This window comes from Canis aureus, chromosome 4 (genome assembly GCF_053574225.1).
Source record: "Canis aureus isolate CA01 chromosome 4, VMU_Caureus_v.1.0, whole genome shotgun sequence".
In the NCBI taxonomy this organism is placed as follows: Eukaryota; Metazoa; Chordata; class Mammalia; order Carnivora; family Canidae; genus Canis; species Canis aureus.
Window position 1 is genome coordinate 87,252,521 of NC_135614.1, and position 17,862 is coordinate 87,270,382.

The window sequence follows — 17,862 nt, forward strand, 5'->3', positions numbered from 1 at the left end:
TTTGCTGAACAGAAGTCCATAATGTGCTGTAGTTTGAGCAAAACATTATTGTGGATTGCTAAAAAAATTGTGTCTAGCACATAAAATGTAGATGATTCATGTGATCTATGTTAATCTCTGTTAAATTCTATTTTGACTATAAAACAATTTTAAATATTAAAAACTGTATTGAAATATTATTTTCTGTTTACATATTTAAATGAACTAACAACTGATATTTACCATAACAAATCTTTATTTTACTCTGAGGTCAAGTACTAGGTTTTCCTCTTACTGTATTGTGAAAGGTCCCAGAAAATCTATCCAAAATTACCTCCTATGTCTATTATTGATAGCAAAACTCCTACCTTTATTAATTTGTGAAACTCTTTTGCTTTTTTTTTAAGAATAAACAATCCTACACTGTTAAGTTATATAGCTGCCTCAGTTTGCTCCCTACTCAATATTTATGTACTGCTTTATTCCTTCCCTTCCCAGCAAGATGCTGGCTTTGCTCTGCTGTCCACCCTCCACCACAGAAGGTGATCCTTTATCAAGCTCCAGGAACATATCCTGACTGGTCTATGACCATTGTGACACTCTCATATTTATTATCATTTGTTGAATTGAAAAAAAAAGGCATAACTGGTTATGATTAATAATGAGATACGAGGGCAAGTCTTCTGCATGTTTTTCTTGAAAACATGTCCTTTATTCTATACTATGAAACAAATCCAAGAGTAAAGAACCTGTCATCTTTATGTAGATATTATTTACTCTGAATGTAAAACCTGGAAAGACTTGAAGAAATGTCTTTTGCTCTTAGGTTGAAGCTACGACATAAAAGACAAGAGAAACAAGCAAGAGGCTGAACCTGAGGATATTTGGAGCTTACCTAATATCTAGGGATCCTATTACATGAAATAATATAGATCCTTGTATTATAAGCAAGTGTGAGTTCAATCTTCTTTTATTTGCTGACAAGATCATGCCAACTGCTAATTGTTACCCAAGAGAAAATCAGTTTTGTCATCTCTCTTCAAGAATATGATAGCATTGACACTGAAGCAATATTGGGAAGTGATAGATTAAAAAGGATATATGGTAGCAGCAAAGAAATATCAAACTACTACCTTCACAATTTCCTGTAACACATGCCCAGGAGCCAACACTGAATTTCAAACAGGTTGTTCTCAGAGCTAACATCAAAGCGCAGGTATCCTCCAAACCTTTATCTTAATAGGACTTATAAAGTTAAATAGAAATTTAAATTTTTCCTAACTCTAATCTAATAATCTCATTTGCATAGGTTAAATTTGCATGTGTTGGAATTTAAATGTAGATTTTAAACTTTTACATCTTCTTAGAGACTATCACAGTGCCTTATGTAACATATTGCAGAACAAAATTACTTATATAAAGTCCTTAAAATCAAATTATCTACTGTGCTAATGATCAGATTTCTATCCTAAATGTTGGAAGCATTCAGCCCCTGATTTTACATTTATATCTGTTTTTTTTTTCTCATTCTTATATCAGGTTTCATATCTGCAATTTCCAGGAAAAAAAAAAATTGATTAAAACTAGGTTAGAAACAAAAGTAGAAGAACTCTGTGAAATTCCTCTATTTTAAGACTCAGAGAGCCTACATTTATGTCACTTTTTCACTAAATTTACAGATTTCCTAGGTACTTTGTATCAGGCACTGTGGATTGGTTACCTCAAATTCCCTCATAACCTATTCCTCTACTCCTCACGCTTCCTGGATTCTGTGGAGTTTCTTGTGCGATAACATTCATGTCTAAAAATACTAAATGCTAAAATATTAGAAATACTAAAAATACAAAAAAAAGGTATTTAAGGAGTTTATATTTGGATCATCTTAAGAGTATCAAGGATCTAGGGTTTTGATATTTGCCCTTCTCTTTATTTCTTCTCATTTTATCTGCTTGGAACACAGATTGAAAGCCTTTGCTAGGAACAAAAGATTTTGAAATTGTAGACTTTATACATCAAATTTAGTTTTTATGATTTTTAAAATTACACGAGTTCATGACTATATTGTAATTAAATGGCAAACATTTATTTACAGAAATGTAAGAAGATCTCCATCCTTTCTTAGGAAACAGAATGCTTCCTACCTAATTGTTCCTACCCCATCACAAACAACATTGATAGCAGGACAAATGTCAATTTTATCATGATAGAGTTGAGATAGGGGGACATAACTGTGTGATGTTCAATAGGAATTTCTATCTGAATCTCAGAATACGACTTACTAATTCAGGGACATATTTTGCTGGTCACAAACAAGTTTCCCCATATGGAAGAAAAGTCTATCCAGGTCACAGAAACCATGATGAAGAAAAGACAAACCTGTTCTCCCAGTGAATAGATTTGCTCCTTAAAGGAAATAGGCAGGGCTAGGCGATCCACACCTACTTAGTCTATCCAGTGAGGCTAAACACACTAAGAATTTGAGATCTTCACTCTAGGCCTACACTCTCATCCTGGCAGATCCAACAGTGGACAGTATAGTCAGTGGGTACCTGGAAAAAATCATTGTTTTATTGGAAACCAGGAAAGTGCTCTATCTTTAACCTTTAAAAATACTCCTGATGGTATATATTTACATGTTAGTTTATCACTTAAAAAAAAACCTTTAAACATGTATTTGGTTATCTTTCTTTAAAGACATTTAATTTATTGTAAAAAAATATTTGCTTTATCCCTTATATTTATAAATATATTTACTCCGTTATAAAATGTACACTGAGGAATTGTAGCTGTGATGATGGATGTCACTCAGCTAACATTCAAATTGCAAGGATACTTAAGATATATATGACTGTAAATAAAAAAGACATGCATGTGACCAATATTGAGAAAAATTTGCCATTTGGCTGCAGGACATAGTAATAGAAATCGGATAGATCCATAAAACCCACATAATTATAATCGAGACCCTAGACTTTTCATGAAACTTGAAAAATAGTTCTGAAGATCTCGTATAAAGGGCATATGCAAAAATAACTGAAATGATATTTATAATGATAAACGAAGGACGTTTTGCCTCCTGGCTACCTAAATATATCATAGCAAGAGCCCTTACAAGTCTTGGACGGGTCCTATAGTGGGGTTGTGACTCAGCCCCTTACACAGGCTCCTGTACCGTGTATACTCCATCCTTGGCTGGGAACAGCCAGTGAAAAGCTCGCTTCCATGAACCCATGGTGATGGAATTCAGAGCACAGTCCTGATTCAGAGGCCCATCTCCTGGTCCCTCACATGTGTCAATAAAGAAAAGATATAGCACTGATATATAACTGAAAAGGTATCAAAATGTAAAAAATATGTTTTTGAAATTAGAATAAGAAGTATATGGTTAAAGTGGACAGGAAAACAAAGGTAAAACGGTCAATTGATACTCGGACTAAATTAAAATGTCAACCTTGATAAAATAAGAAACGACAGTAACAACATTTAAGAAAAAGTGCATACTAGAGTAAAATAGATGATATTTCTATAAAATAAAAATATTAATATTTATCATTCACACAGAATTCCCCAAGTCAATAAGAAACTTCAGCATTTCATGAGGATGGGAAAGATGGGAAACGTACTGGAATATGAAAATCTAAAAAGGCATTTTTGAAACATCAAATAAACTTCTGTAGTAAGTCGCAGCTTGCCTTGGAACATCTAGAAAAGCCTAAAATGATTTATTAGAGGGTGCATAAAGCTCTGGATGCAGTCCAGATGCACAGTCAGGGACATTTTCCTTCTCAAGGTATTTGGGGAATTCTGAAACTGTGCAGGAAGGTTGGTCATGGGGCTAAGCTAAAACCTCTGAGTAGCAGACTGGATATGCCGACAGTTACTCCCCAGGGAGGAGATAAAAACCTGCCAGTCTCACCAGCAGGGTCAAAGCTGGTTCACTGACAATGGAATCCAGTCCCTTTTCAAAGGGAGAATGGGAAAGGAGAGGTTTCATCTTTATTCTCATATTCAGAAATGGTACACGAACCCTTGTTTATGGACCTTTGGTCCCGTAATTATACATAACAATCCAATTTCTGTGGAAGAGAGTAGGTTATATTGGAGAAGTAAAAGTTTCTGCCCTTGCTATCATCTACCATATTCTTTTCCAGTCAGACAAAATCTAACATTTTCCTTTTTGAAAAATGGATTTTCAATTTTTTGGTTCATACTCATAATGTAGTACTCTCAAGTGGAAATAATAAATCCAATACATTTGACCCTCTAAGACTTAGAAGGCCCCTTGCTATAAAATATTTAGATAGCTGGGAAGCAAAATGCCCTTTTTTATCATTATAAATATCACTTTGTGTATTTTTTGCATACATCCTTTACATTAGTTCTAGAGCATTCCACGTGTTAAGGAAAACAGTTAAAAATAGTTGCTTTTCACAGCATTCCTGAAAATAAAATAAAAAAAAAATAGAAATGATAAAGTAAAAGAACAGTGCTAATCCTCTATAGATTTTGCTACTTTTGCTGTATTTGCATGTTTGTTTCTAAGGCGTGTTTAGCAATTTTGCAGCTTCTTTTATCTATAAGGACGGAGCCCACTATTTTGAGAACTTTATCTCTATATCTGAGAGGTCATAGAGGAAATCATTTTCATTTTTTTTTCCTCCACCTCTGCTCTAGGGAATTGCAAAAGTCAAAGATCAAACGCAAAATAAGTTTAAGTGCAAGGCATGTGCGTGCACACACACTAACACACAAAATCAGAGGTGTTTTATTTTCTGGGTATATAAAAGTTTAGAGCGAAGAAGATAGAATATAAGTCACTAACTTGAATATCCAACTTACAAATTTGCTGATTCCCAAGAAAGGTGTCAATCCATGATTGATGAGGAACAATATTTTGAATTCACTAACTCTATATGAAAAGTTTCCTTGAGGCATTCTGGTTGAAAGATCCATGATGTCAAATTCCCCACCAAGTGATGACTGCATTACTTGAGTGAATTTATAACATACTTCAAATTCAAATTCATGCAATGAATGTAAAGAACCCATGATATCTTGACTTTTCAGAAAATAGTTTTTTTCACATAGTTTTCCAATTTATGTTCTATCACATAGTATAAGTAATAATTTAACTTCCATTTTTCCTGGGTTTTATTTATCTATAACTCCCAATTCATACAAAAGCTTATCTAAAAACAGTGGGTTTTTAAAAAATTTTAGAATACTGATTGATATTTTCATTCTCATTTGCTGCATGGTTATCTTAGACAACAGCTCAGTGCCGTTTACTGAATACGACGATAATTATGATATTAAAAGAAACTAACAGTTGCTGGAAACTTGCTCTGTAATTTTCCTTCTCCTAATGTGATCTCCCTATGTTAGTTATGTAAGTTATCTCGTGACTTTCATTTTATCAATTAGGAAAATAAATCAGGTAAAAGAATTTAAATAACATAATCAAGATTATATGGCTAATGACAGGCAGTGATGACATTGGATTTGGAAGTCCTGTTTGAAAGGCAATGCTTTCTGCTATTCTTTTTTTTTTTTTTAAGATTTTATTTACTTATTCATGAGACACACAGGGAGAGGCAGAGACACAGGCAGAGGGAAAATCAGGCTCCATGCAGGGAGCCCGATGTGGGACTCGATCCTGGGTCCCCAGGATCACGCCCTGGGCTGAAGGCAGAAGCTCAACCACTGAGCCACCCAGGGATCCCACTTTCTGATATTTTAATTTCAACTAGTTAAGCCATTAAAATAACAAATTGAATTATGTAACTATAAATATTACTGTAAAACATTATAAAAGTAAAATATAAATGAATCCTTCACCCATGTTTTATAATATTTTCACTGACATTTGAAGCAGGAGTAAGTTTTACAAAAAATACTTATTAAAGATATTTGTAGGATTTTGGAAAAAAAACAAAAAAATGTTTTTGGAAAACATTCTATTTATACAAAGAGTTCATTTAATATAATTAATTAAATTATATTTCCTTTTATCAATGTTCTTTTATTTCCAAGTCTAAAAGAAAATTAATAGCTTGGATGCCCATTTGATTAACTGCTAACTGACCTTAGGTCAGTATCTCTACTTGGCTTTATTATATTCCAGATGAGACCCAACTCCCTGGTGGACTAATTTGAACAAATTCATGCAAAATATTAATTAAGTGTACTAGTGAATGCAAAAATGGAAAAGATTCTCTGTACTTAAAGATCAGCTTTTCTGCCTTTGACAAGTCGAGGCTTTCTTGTAATGTGGTCTCTTCATCATAGTTTTTTTTTAATCCCTGAAGATAAATTAATTATTCCTAGGCTGCCTCAACATATTTCTTCTTTGTTTGATTAAGATTAATTATTGCCTAGACACTGATCTGTTCACAGAAAATTATTCTTTGGAGAACTGGAATCGAGGTAGGAAGCTTTGTAAGGAGTAATACCATACAAAAGACTTCCCTTGAATAAATACAGGATACTGAAGGGGCTATCCATACCTGAAACAAGAGGAAAAAAAATGTTGCTTACGTGTAGAACTCTTTGTCATAGTCAACTGATAATACAGAAGGAACGACTACTTATTTGAATTTTAATATAATGAATTTTAACTTTTGTAATGAGAGACAAGAGTGACACATTTAAACTTGAAGTGTCCTGTGTATTCTTTTATATTTTATAGTTAGGACTTTGACTTTCCATATAAAATTCATAAAGCAGTCTTTGTTTTTATCTGTACTTTTTAAATGTACATTTCATGAGCTATGAATTATTTTCCACCCCTCAATCTTAGGTGAGTGGGGTTTCTTTCTTACTCTCTTTTGTCTAGCCTTTTTAAAATCTTTATCCATCATTTCTTCTTTTTTAACTCCTTTTCTTACTTTTTCCCATCTTCCCTCCATTCCAGTTTTTCTTTATTTTACTCATTTGCTTTCTCTTTTGCATTTTCTCTTTCTTCTTTTCTTTCTTTCTTTCTTCTTTCTTTCTTTCTTTCTTTCTTTCTTTCTTTCTTTCTTTCTTTTTGGTAAATAAGAAATCTTAAAATTCTATACTAAATATAATTTAATACGACAAATCAGATGAAAGAATAGTTAATATATTGTATGTTACAATCTTAAGATGTGAAAATATTACTCTGGTAATATGCATAGGAAAAGAAAGACAATATGAAATTATTCTGTCCTTGGAAATGCTGATATGTGCATTTTATTTTTAAAATACCCTCAAAAGTGTTAACAACATTTTGAAATTATAATAAAAGTAATCATATGGATTTCCTCTTCCAACAGAACCCTAAAACTTAATTTGATTTAGAATTTTATAAATTCTATTTTCCTTGAGAGAAAGAATATCTTTCTTATTTTTTAATATTTTATTTATTTATTCGTGAATGACACAGAGAGAGAGAGACAGAGACACAGGCAAAGGGAGAAGCAGACTCCATGCAGGGAGCCTGATGTGGGACTCAATCCCAGGACTCTGGGATCACACACTGAGCTGAAGGCAGATGCTCAACCACTAAGCCACCCAGGCATCCCAGAGAGAATATTTTTCTTTAGAACCATTTTGAGTTTAGGTTTCTATTAATATTACTTTTATAAACTTAGTATGGTTTCACTCAAAAACCCCTCCAGAACCATGATTGACTGATTTTATAACATTTTTTTCTCATTGTAATAGAACTAGCCAAAGTTGAAACTACAATGGGCTTACTTTTAATGAGAAAAATCTTAACTACTCAGAAATAAATGGAATGAGAAAAAAATGGAATGAGGAAAAGAAAATAGTCAGATCTAGAAATACAAATAAATCAAAATCAATGTTTATACTCAAAGGAAAAATGAAGATATAAGATGTTTAAATGGCTTCTATCCTTTAAAATATGATTTTTCCATATCAGTGATATTTCCTGAATCATTCTCAAAATGACTAATTTTTAATTTATTACTTTTCTACAGGAATGAAACAGAAAGGGGATCCCTGGGTGGCTCAGAGGTTTAGCACCACCTTCAGCCCAGGGTGTGATCCTGGAGTCCTGGGATTGAGTCCCACATCGGGCTCCCTGCATGGAGCCTCCTTCTCCCTCTGCCTGTTCTCTGCCTCTCTCTCTGTTTGTGTCTCTTATGAATAAATAAATAAAATCCTAAAAAAAAAAAAATGAAACAGAAAAACATGAATTCACATAAATATTTGCTTTAAATATTTCCATAAAATGCCATATAATTACATAGCTGAGAGGTCAAATTTTCTTGTTTTAAATTAATGTTTTCTTCAAATCTTAATTGAAGTTTGGTTGACCTACAATATTATATTAGTTTCAGGTGTACGCCATAGTGATTTAACAGTTTCATACGTCACACAATGCTCATCATAAGTGGAGTTACCATCTGTCATCCTCCATTATTATAATGTTATTGACTATGTTCCCTATGTTGTACTTAATTCATATTTTCTTATGAGAATAAAGATGTACTATGATCTTAATATCTTCCCAAAATTTGTATGTTGAAATTCTAATGCCCATTGAAATAGTATTGATAGGTAGACATTTTGGAAGGAAATTTGTTCATGAGGGTGGAGGCATCATGAACAAGATTGATGTCCTTGTAAAGGAGACCCCATACAGTCTCCTAATCTGTTCCATCATGTGAGGATATAGGGAGAAGGTGCTGGCTATGAACCAGAAAGAAGGCCCTCATCAGAATGAGACTGCTGGCACCATGATTTTATACTTTTCAGCCTCCAAGACCTTGAAAAATCAATTGCTGTTATTTACAGGCAACCCAGTTGTGGTCTTTGCTGTAGTAGTCTGAATAGACTAAGACAACATAAAAGAACAGTGCCTGTTCTAGTGGACCTGTGAGGGTCTCCTGTCCCTCTGAGTCACCCTATGAGTTTTGGTGCTCAGGAAACCAGGGCAACATGTTGATGCTATTGTTGCTGTTGTATTAAAGTCATTTCTCTCTGACTTAGCTGACTCATGTCCTCTGTTGGAATTCATGGAACAATGGCAGACCAACTTGTTAGCTTATAAAATTATTTCAGTGGCAGTTACTCTGCTTTTAGCTCCTACATTTACCCCACTAGACCAAACATAAGTAAGGTAAAAATCTCAGCCCTGTTTAGAAGCAATCTACTTTAAAAAATAAATACACAAGCAAGTTGAAATAAAAATAACTTAAAACACTATCCTGTGCTCATCCTAATCAAAAACATTAGTGACTAAATTAGTTTTGTGATGTAGGTTTTTGAGCAAAAATATTACCAGGGTCATTTCATAATGCTAAAGGGGTCAATCCAGTAAAATGGCACAAGGATTCTAAGCACCCATGTACTTAGTATCAGAGCTGCAAAACATATAAAGCAAAAACCAATAAAACTGCAAGAAAAAATAGGCAGATCTGTGATAATCAGATTTCAATGACATTTTCTTGCTATTTTAAAAAGTGAAAGTTTTAAAATGTGAAAAACTTGAAGATTATCCAAGAAGTTGACTCAACTGACACTTAAAATATACACCATACAAGGACAGTAGTATACATATTGTAAATGTACAAAATATATTTATCAAGATGGATCTTATTATAATTAATAAAAATTTCAATAAATGTAAAAGGATTCTAGTATTAAATAGGATATTCTCCAAAGACATTAGAATTAAACTAGAAATCATTAAATCGATGACCTGAAAAATATCCAAATACATGTAAACTTAATCCTGTACTTCAAAATAATGTGAATCAAAGAAACAATCAAGGGGGAAATTAGAAAGAATTTTTTTTCTGGAGAAACATAGCACACCATTTCAGTTTGTAGAATGTAGCTATAAAGATGAGACATTTCCAGTAGTAACTACATAGATTAAGAAGAAATGTTTTAAATCATTGACTTCAGATTCTACCATAAGCAACTAGAAAAAGAAGAGCATTTTGAAAAAAAAAAAAAAAAAGAAGAAGAGCATTTTAAACTAAAAGTAAACAAAGGAAACAATAAAAGTGAGAGCATACATTAATGAGACGGAAAACATAACAAAGCAATAAAGAAAATTGATGTAATCCGTAGTGGGTTCTGGACAGAATCAACAATAGTTATGAACTTATAGTTGGATTGATGAGGGAGAAAAAAAAGAAAGAGAACAGAAATTTCCAATATTGGAAATGGCAAGGTGACATTATTGCTGATTCTACAGATTAATAAATAATAGGATATTATGAACAAACCTATGGCAATACATTTAAAAATTTAGATAATGGACAAATTCTTTAAAGGATATAAATCATGAAAGCTTACTGAAGAGTCACTCAATGCCACTATATCTAATAAAGAGATACAGAAAACTGGAAAGAGGCCAGTCTTCTACCTGCCACAAGAGAATAGTTGGACAAACTGCACATAATGACTTTTCTTGAAACTATCAGGGAACTGAGGTCACAGGGCAAAAAACTACTCAGAAATATTGAGCGACACAGAAAGCTGTAGGGAGAAACTGGGGCTGAGTATTTGCTTACCTGGGACAGAAATCACCAAATGATTTATAAATAAGAATAAGCTAGAATATTTTAACAGTTTCTTAAAGCTAAGTATAGGCTAGTGAGAGTGTAAAACCAAGGGGGAAAAAAACAAAATAAAAAATAAAATAAAACCAAGGGGGGTATCAGGCATGCTAGAATTTACTCCCTTTGCAGGCTTTTGCTTGACAAATATCACCAGATACTCACAGGGAAGGTCCGACTAAGTCCTAAAAACAACTTCCTTGCAGGGGATGGTCTGGGTCCTGGAATCACAACCTCTGCCCAAAGTGCACCCACAGCCTTCTCTCCGAACTCTCCTAAGGATTAAAAGGCTTAATTGAGGAGGTTGTCTCATCCAAATCTGTGGTGTGAGGGCATGCCCGGACACTCACGGGCACTAGGGGAAGGAAAAATCAGCAATGGACACAAATCCACCAAGACCTTCTACAACCTGTAGGAGCAACATTTTCAAGACGCCAGCCTGAGGGAACTGAAGTCTCCAGGTGATGTGCAGCTCTCACAGTCCCCTTGATCGTAGCCAATGAAATACATGTCAGACTTCTGACCTCTGGAAGTGTAACAGGATACACTTCTATTGTTCTAAGCCACTGGGTCGGCAGTAATTTATTATAGCACCAATAGAAAACAAATACAGCTGCCATTCTAATACTTTCTACGAATCCTTTAGAAAATCATGTTCTATCCACCCTTGTAGGAAAATTTGATCATGTCTTAACGTTTTCAGTTCTTACCTAGAAGACTCATCACTAATACTAATACTAATCTCTGTAATATCTTTGTCTGTCTGCAATTCTCTTCCACACCCGTCTACTTTTCTTTCTCACACGCAACAGTAAAATTCACTTTTTGATCCCAAGATTAAGCTCCGGTTCCAATTTCTATTCTATATTAACCAGACAGTATGAAGTGTGTCTATTTAAACTCCTATAGCATATATCATTTGTACTCTTCAATTCACTTGGTCATAGGTTAATAGAATTGCCATTTTTCCTTCATCTGAATTTGTCTTCTAGATGTAGGGACAGCAGGATTTGTCTGTGATAGAAGTGCAATTAACAGTTTGTTGTTTATCTTTTGAATTTATTTTCCTGGATAGATTTTGTTTTCGTAGTTCCATTTTGATCTGAGTTATTTCTGCTTATTTTTTTTTTAATTTTAACAACAGCTATTAAGAAAAAAACATTGAGATGCATCTCTAATAATAATATACAAAGAAGTCTCAGAAATATCTCATAAGAGAATCTCTCCCTAAATTCAAGTCGTATAAGGAGAATAGATTGACTTTATTGTGATGATTGGTTCTTTACCTTGCTGATGTGATTAAGAGGTACTCATAAATTCTTGATAAGGAAAAAGAAAGGCCAAGGTTGATAAAATAATTTATAGCAATAAAAACAGTATAATCAACATCCAGAGAAAATATGTCAAGATTTAAAAATAGGTCAGATGTTAATCTAATCAACCCATTCCATAGAATCAGCAGAATTGAGTTCTATGTTGGTGTAAATGGGCAGGTTTGTGCCTACAGACAGAAAGAGTGAAAGGGTGACCGTGAGACGCTGGAAAGACAATTTAAGCCCCACCTCCTCACTCTTGAGTTTAGACCTCATAACTATGAACTATGATAACATGAATTTACCAGAGTCACAAAGCAAAGGGCACTTGTTATTTGGATACCTAGTGTCCCAAAAGACTTCATCTTAGGTCTTGAAAGTCATAGCATAAAACATAAAATTGTTCAAGCTTAATCTTACAGCTATAGCTTAGAAGATTGAAGAGAGAACCTTTGAGAACTTTGGAAATATTGTTAAAATTGCCAAAGTACCAGTTTTTTTATGAAAAACTAAAAACATCTTAAATATTTCCTTATGGTGGGTCAGTCTATTTATCATCTATCGATCTACCAATCTATCATCATTATCTATCATCTATCTATATCTACCTTTCACCTATCCATCTAAATATAAGAGTTAGTGGATTTACCTTGAGAAAGTTTATCATTGTGTATCAACATCAACTACATTAATGAAAATATTAGTATTCAAATGGAAGCAAAGCTGTGAGATTATGGGAAGAGCGCTCTTGATAACAGAAACCTGTGACACCAGAGATTGAGTTAGGTCCCCATCAGGCTAGACACCAATTTCATGGAAGGTGAGTCTTTCTGTGTTTTGGGTTGTTTGTTATCATTAAATAGGTACTGTTTGGGGATCCAGTTTCTTGGTTCATTTATCATCATCATCTCAAGTAGATTATGGCTAATGATGGGTAAATACACAGTGGTGATTTGGATTTGTGAGGATGTTTATTTGTCTGTTGAACATGAAGTTTTGTTAATACAGTCATTTTTCAACCTCCCCCAAGTTGCAGTGATTTATATCCATGTAGATTAAAAAAAGTGGAAATTAATTTCATGCCATCAATTTACTTTTCCACTGAGTAATTTGGGATACAAGATGTTGGTTAAAAATGTAAGAAGAAAATTAACTCCCAGCAAAGTAATTTAGCCATTCAGTTGGACTTTATTTTTCCATTATAGAAAGAACTTCTGGGTGTGCACAAATTCTTAATCTGGCATTAAAAATAATACAAAAAACCCAGGTATTAAAATTACTTCCAACCCATATATACCTGCAATTATGAAATACATGTCATTTTGTCTTATTTTGTTACTCCTAGCAGTGGATTTCCTTTTAGAGATGATTTTGCCACCAAGTGTGTCTATAAAGCCCTGTACTATATCAGGGTAGATTTTTAAAAATCTTTTAAAAATTATTTATCCAAAATAACAGAATTCTGTTTTTAGTGTGACTCTAATATTTCACTGTACAAAGACATACAAGGGAGCTCTGATATCCATTCTATTCTTCAAATTAGCAATATAAGTCCATCAGGAAACAGAATATTGATCTGATGTTTCGTCTTTCTCTATTCATAATGTTCATTTTCTCTAAAAACATTGTTTAAATTACTATGTTTTTTTTATCTGTGCACTATTTTATCTGTATTATCCAAATATAGAAGAAACTTAACAAAATATACCTGTTAAAGCAAAAAGTATACACCAAACTCATGGAAAAGAGCAGAAACGTAATTATAGATCCTCTCCTATAAGGATGTTGCATATTATTATTTCCACTTTACCAAGGAAGTGTTTCAGGTTCCTGGAGGAAGAAAATTATCAAGGATTAATTAAATAGTTATCAAAACAAATATAGTGCTCTTTCAGATCATGACTGGTGTCTCTACGTGTTCATTGTCATAACTGTTTATTGCAAACATACATAAATATATTAATTCTTGATGTTTTCACTGATATACTGGAGGCTTAAAATTTATTTTAGGACAATTATATAGATGATAGATAGATGATAGATGATAGATAGAGATGACAGAGAGATATACAGTGCATAGAGAGATTTTCCAAGGAGAAATAGTTACATTTACAAAAGGTTCTCCTCTTACAAATCACTAACTCTAGACTTTGAAGAAAGTTATGAGGTCACCTTTCATAATCTAACTTTCAGTAAAGCAGGTCACACTGCCATCTCCTTTCAGCTACTTGATAAGGATTTGCAGTAATGGAGAATCCCACTTTCACTTTCACACCAGGTAGTCTCAGTACCAGTAGGCTGCGTGTTATACCGTGTTTCCAATAAGTTCATGTCCATTATCTTCCTGGTTACATTTTTCAGGTTGAATTCTAAGTGATTCAAAGGTATTGCTTGGCACTTAGTTATGTGGCTATACATCCCTATTAACTTTTTTAAAATTCTAAATACGAGACCTTTATTAAGGTAACCAGAAATCTCATCACCTTTAAAATCACATCCTAATCCTGCCAATAATTGGAGCTCTCTCTTTGAATCATAAAACTGTCACCAATTATATTCTCTACCCCTATAATTTCACATTGCGTTTTCCTAAGTACCATGCACAGGAAGTTCCCCTTTGCTGAGAGCCTGCCAAGTCTATAAAAGAGTAAATTACATTCTCTGTTCTCATCACCCCTAGAAGGAGAGTCCCAAACCCTCAGTGTGGAGCTTCTGAAAGTAATTTTGAGACCTGGTGCATAAGAGAACTGGCCGTTGCCATGTTGAAAGGAAGAAAGGTGGAAAACCAGAGAATAAAATGTGAATGTTGGGAAATATTTGTTTCTGGGGTTGAACAAAATTTGAGAAGAGAAGGTATCCTTTGGAAACTTAGTGAAGCTAGGGGGGAAAAAAAAAGACTAAAAGTGTTTCCAGGCAGGAACTTGAAAAGAAGTTAGTATCAATAAATCAGTGGAAGACAGACTCTCCTCCTCAAACACAACATGTAGTTTGTTATGGAAACTGTGTTTTAATGTGGCAACTGATGAAAACAATCTTGAACTAAGAAACCAAATAAACCTCTTTTATTCCTTCTCCCCATACGATTACCTTATATTGTAGGTCTCTGAAAACAAATAATCATGAATATAAAAAGAGAAAACAGAAACACGTCTAAACCAAACCTCATATCCATTCAAAGGTAATGAAATAACATAGACTATGAAAATCAAAACTTGCAGCAAAAAAAAAGAAGTGCTCTAACATAGTCTAAATAGAAGAAAAATCTAATATAACATGGCAATATGAATCAACTATAGCACCAAACTACTGCAAATGTGAGGATGGTGACAAAATTCAAAAACTAAAACTTAAAAAAAAAAAAGCTACAGCAAAACTGTAAAAAAGACACGGGCAATGATTTTATTATATGCAGAGCCCTTGAAGGGATGTAATGGCAGGAGTTTGAGGCTACATGCCCCAAATCCCTAGACATCTGGTCTGGACTTTTGACGTGGTGGAGCAAATTAATTGTGAGCACAACAATGCCGGCGCCCGGCAGATTTGAAAATATGGCCAAAAGAATTGCTGAGAAGGAATTGCCAGATAGGGATTGGGATCAAGAAGATGAAGCAGAAGAGGCGGGAACATTCTCAGTGGCCAGTGAGGAAGTCTTGAAGAATAGAGCCATAAAGAAAGCAAAGCGTAGAAATGTTGGATTTGAATCTGATAGTGGAGGGGCCTTTAAAGGTGTTAAAGGTTTGTACCTTCTGGAGGAGGAGGGTTTTCTGGATTTGGTAATGGCGCTGGAGGAAAGCCTTTGGAAGGACTGTCTAATGGAAGCAGCATAACTAGCGCCTCTCCCTTCTCCAGTGCAAGGACAGCATACTTTTTTTTGGGGGGGGTGGGGATCACAAATGCTCCTAAATTGGGGGTAACAAAATAGTTACAGATTAATAAAGTAGATACTGCTAGCAAGCACTTGCCTTGGAATCAGAAGATGCAGGGAGTCTCGGCTTCGCCTACTCAGTAGTTGAGCAAGCCACAGCCTTTGGAAGTGATCAGTTTCCTGCCATCTAGCTCATATTACTGTTGCTCATTCAGTCAGTCAGTCATGTAACTATTTGTCACATTCAAGAAGATGTTTTAAGAGCTAAGATACAGTCCTCTATGCTCTTTTGTGTCCCATGCCTCAATGACTAGTATGTGTCAACCAGAGATTATCTTGATATCCTTGGCTCTGGAATGGAAGTGGATTTTTCTCTTCATATTATATTCCTTTTTGCTTTAGTGCTGTATCATGTTTTACGTTTTTAGTGCCATTTGTATTATTATTATTATTAGGTGCCATATGTTTTTACTTTTCCACATATGCAAGTGAGCACACCTTCTTGATTTCCTCTTTGACTTGAGGAAATAGAGCTGAATATTCCTTAACAACACCTACTTCCTCTGGCTTCCATTGCCTAACCCTTGTCTTAAATTTTACTTGGAAGACATACTGGTCTGCTTGGGCTGCCATACAACCTACTACAGACTGGGGGTCTCCACCATCTGAAATGTATTTTCTCCCAAGCCTGGAGGCTGGAAGTTCCACCTGAAGATGAGAGCTGATTGTACTCCTGATAAGTGCTCCCTCCCTGGCATGCAGATGCCCCCCCCCCCTTCCCTGGATCTCGTGGGAACCTTCATCTGCACCTATGCTGACACCTCCCACAGATGGGCTTTCTGATGTTTGTTTTAAAAACACCAATCCTGTCAGATAAGAACCCCACTCTTATGACCTCATTTAACCTTCAATACCTCCTTAGAGGTCTCATCTCTAAAAGCGGTCATGGGGGAGAGGGGGTTGTGATTTTGACACAGGATTTTGAGAGGACACAAATGTGCAGGTTGTAGCAGAAGCTGTGGCAGTACTTGAGGCCACTCGTGTCTGTTCTGATAATCTGAAGAACAATGGTGCTGGATCATTAGGACCCTGGGTGACACAAGCTTAGGGTCTAGGGCTTTTGCCTCTTTTTGGAGACCCTGTGTCGCGATCTACTCCATTAATCCGGCAGGTTATTTCATTCTTCTGAATTTCATCTTGCATATTCCTCTTATCTTCATGCAATTGAGAATGTAGGTCAGGCTGTTCAGAGTGTATTTTTCAGAAATATTTGTAAATATACTCTACCCATGAATTACTATAAATGTAGACCTTTCTAACGTATCTAAATTACAGAAAGGTTTATTTTTTAAATAATTGTTAGTGTAGCTTTGGAAGATCTTGTGTCAAATATTTGACCAATGCATGCCATTTGGAGAACCCTCTTAATATACTTAAAATGCTATATATTAAAAAAAAAATGCGATATATTTTTAAATGGTGGGAACTATTGAAATTAAACTATCAAAACCTTCCATTAACATCCAAAATTTAAAAACAAAATAATAACAAGAAAATTTAAATTACTACATTTTACCATCTGCTTGCATTTATGTTTAATTGTGCCAAATCATAATTTGCAAACATAAATTGTTTTTCAAGCTACATAATTAAACTTTAAAACAAAAATTCCTCATTTATAAAATACTAATGCTGACTTAGATGTTATTGAAGTTCAGTCACTGAGAGGAAGAATAGAATAGTATGGAAAAGAATATATCACAAATAGGCATCTTAGCAAAGGCTACATAATTTTTTAAATCTAAGAATAAAGCAGTATTTTGTCATCCCGAAGCCAATTTCTGAACTGGTCTTACTATTCTTAATGAGAATCAAATAATATTTTATGGATATTATTAGATGAAATATAAAAAGATATTTTACTAGTAGTAGTCTAAGGAATTAATCCAAATTGCATGTACTTGCAAACAATAGTCGTGTATTAATAGCAAATGCATATAAACTGCATTGAGTCCAAGAAGATAAATAAAAGATGCATGACCACAGCCCTCACGCCCCTTCTATGTTACTTTTGAATACTTTAAAAACATTTGTTTTGTTCTTTGCCTTTAAATTTTATCCTAGGAAGTTTCTCTCCTAGACTGTA

General features: G+C 34.2%; 1 long non-coding RNA gene across 2 annotated transcripts in view; it reads left to right on the forward strand.

Moving 5' to 3' along the window:
• The window catches only part of LOC144311965 (uncharacterized), a 36,825-nt gene that overhangs the window by 5,662 nt on the left and 13,301 nt on the right, over nucleotides 1–17,862 (forward strand). Inside the window, exon 3 of one of the 2 annotated variants that reach the window (XR_013377440.1) lies at nucleotides 806–1,138. The exons of the other annotated variant lie outside the window; for it this stretch is intronic. This is a non-coding gene — a long non-coding RNA (uncharacterized LOC144311965). Of the gene's footprint in view, nucleotides 1–805; nucleotides 1,139–17,862 lie in introns of those variants that run through there. 2 annotated transcript variants of the gene reach the window in all.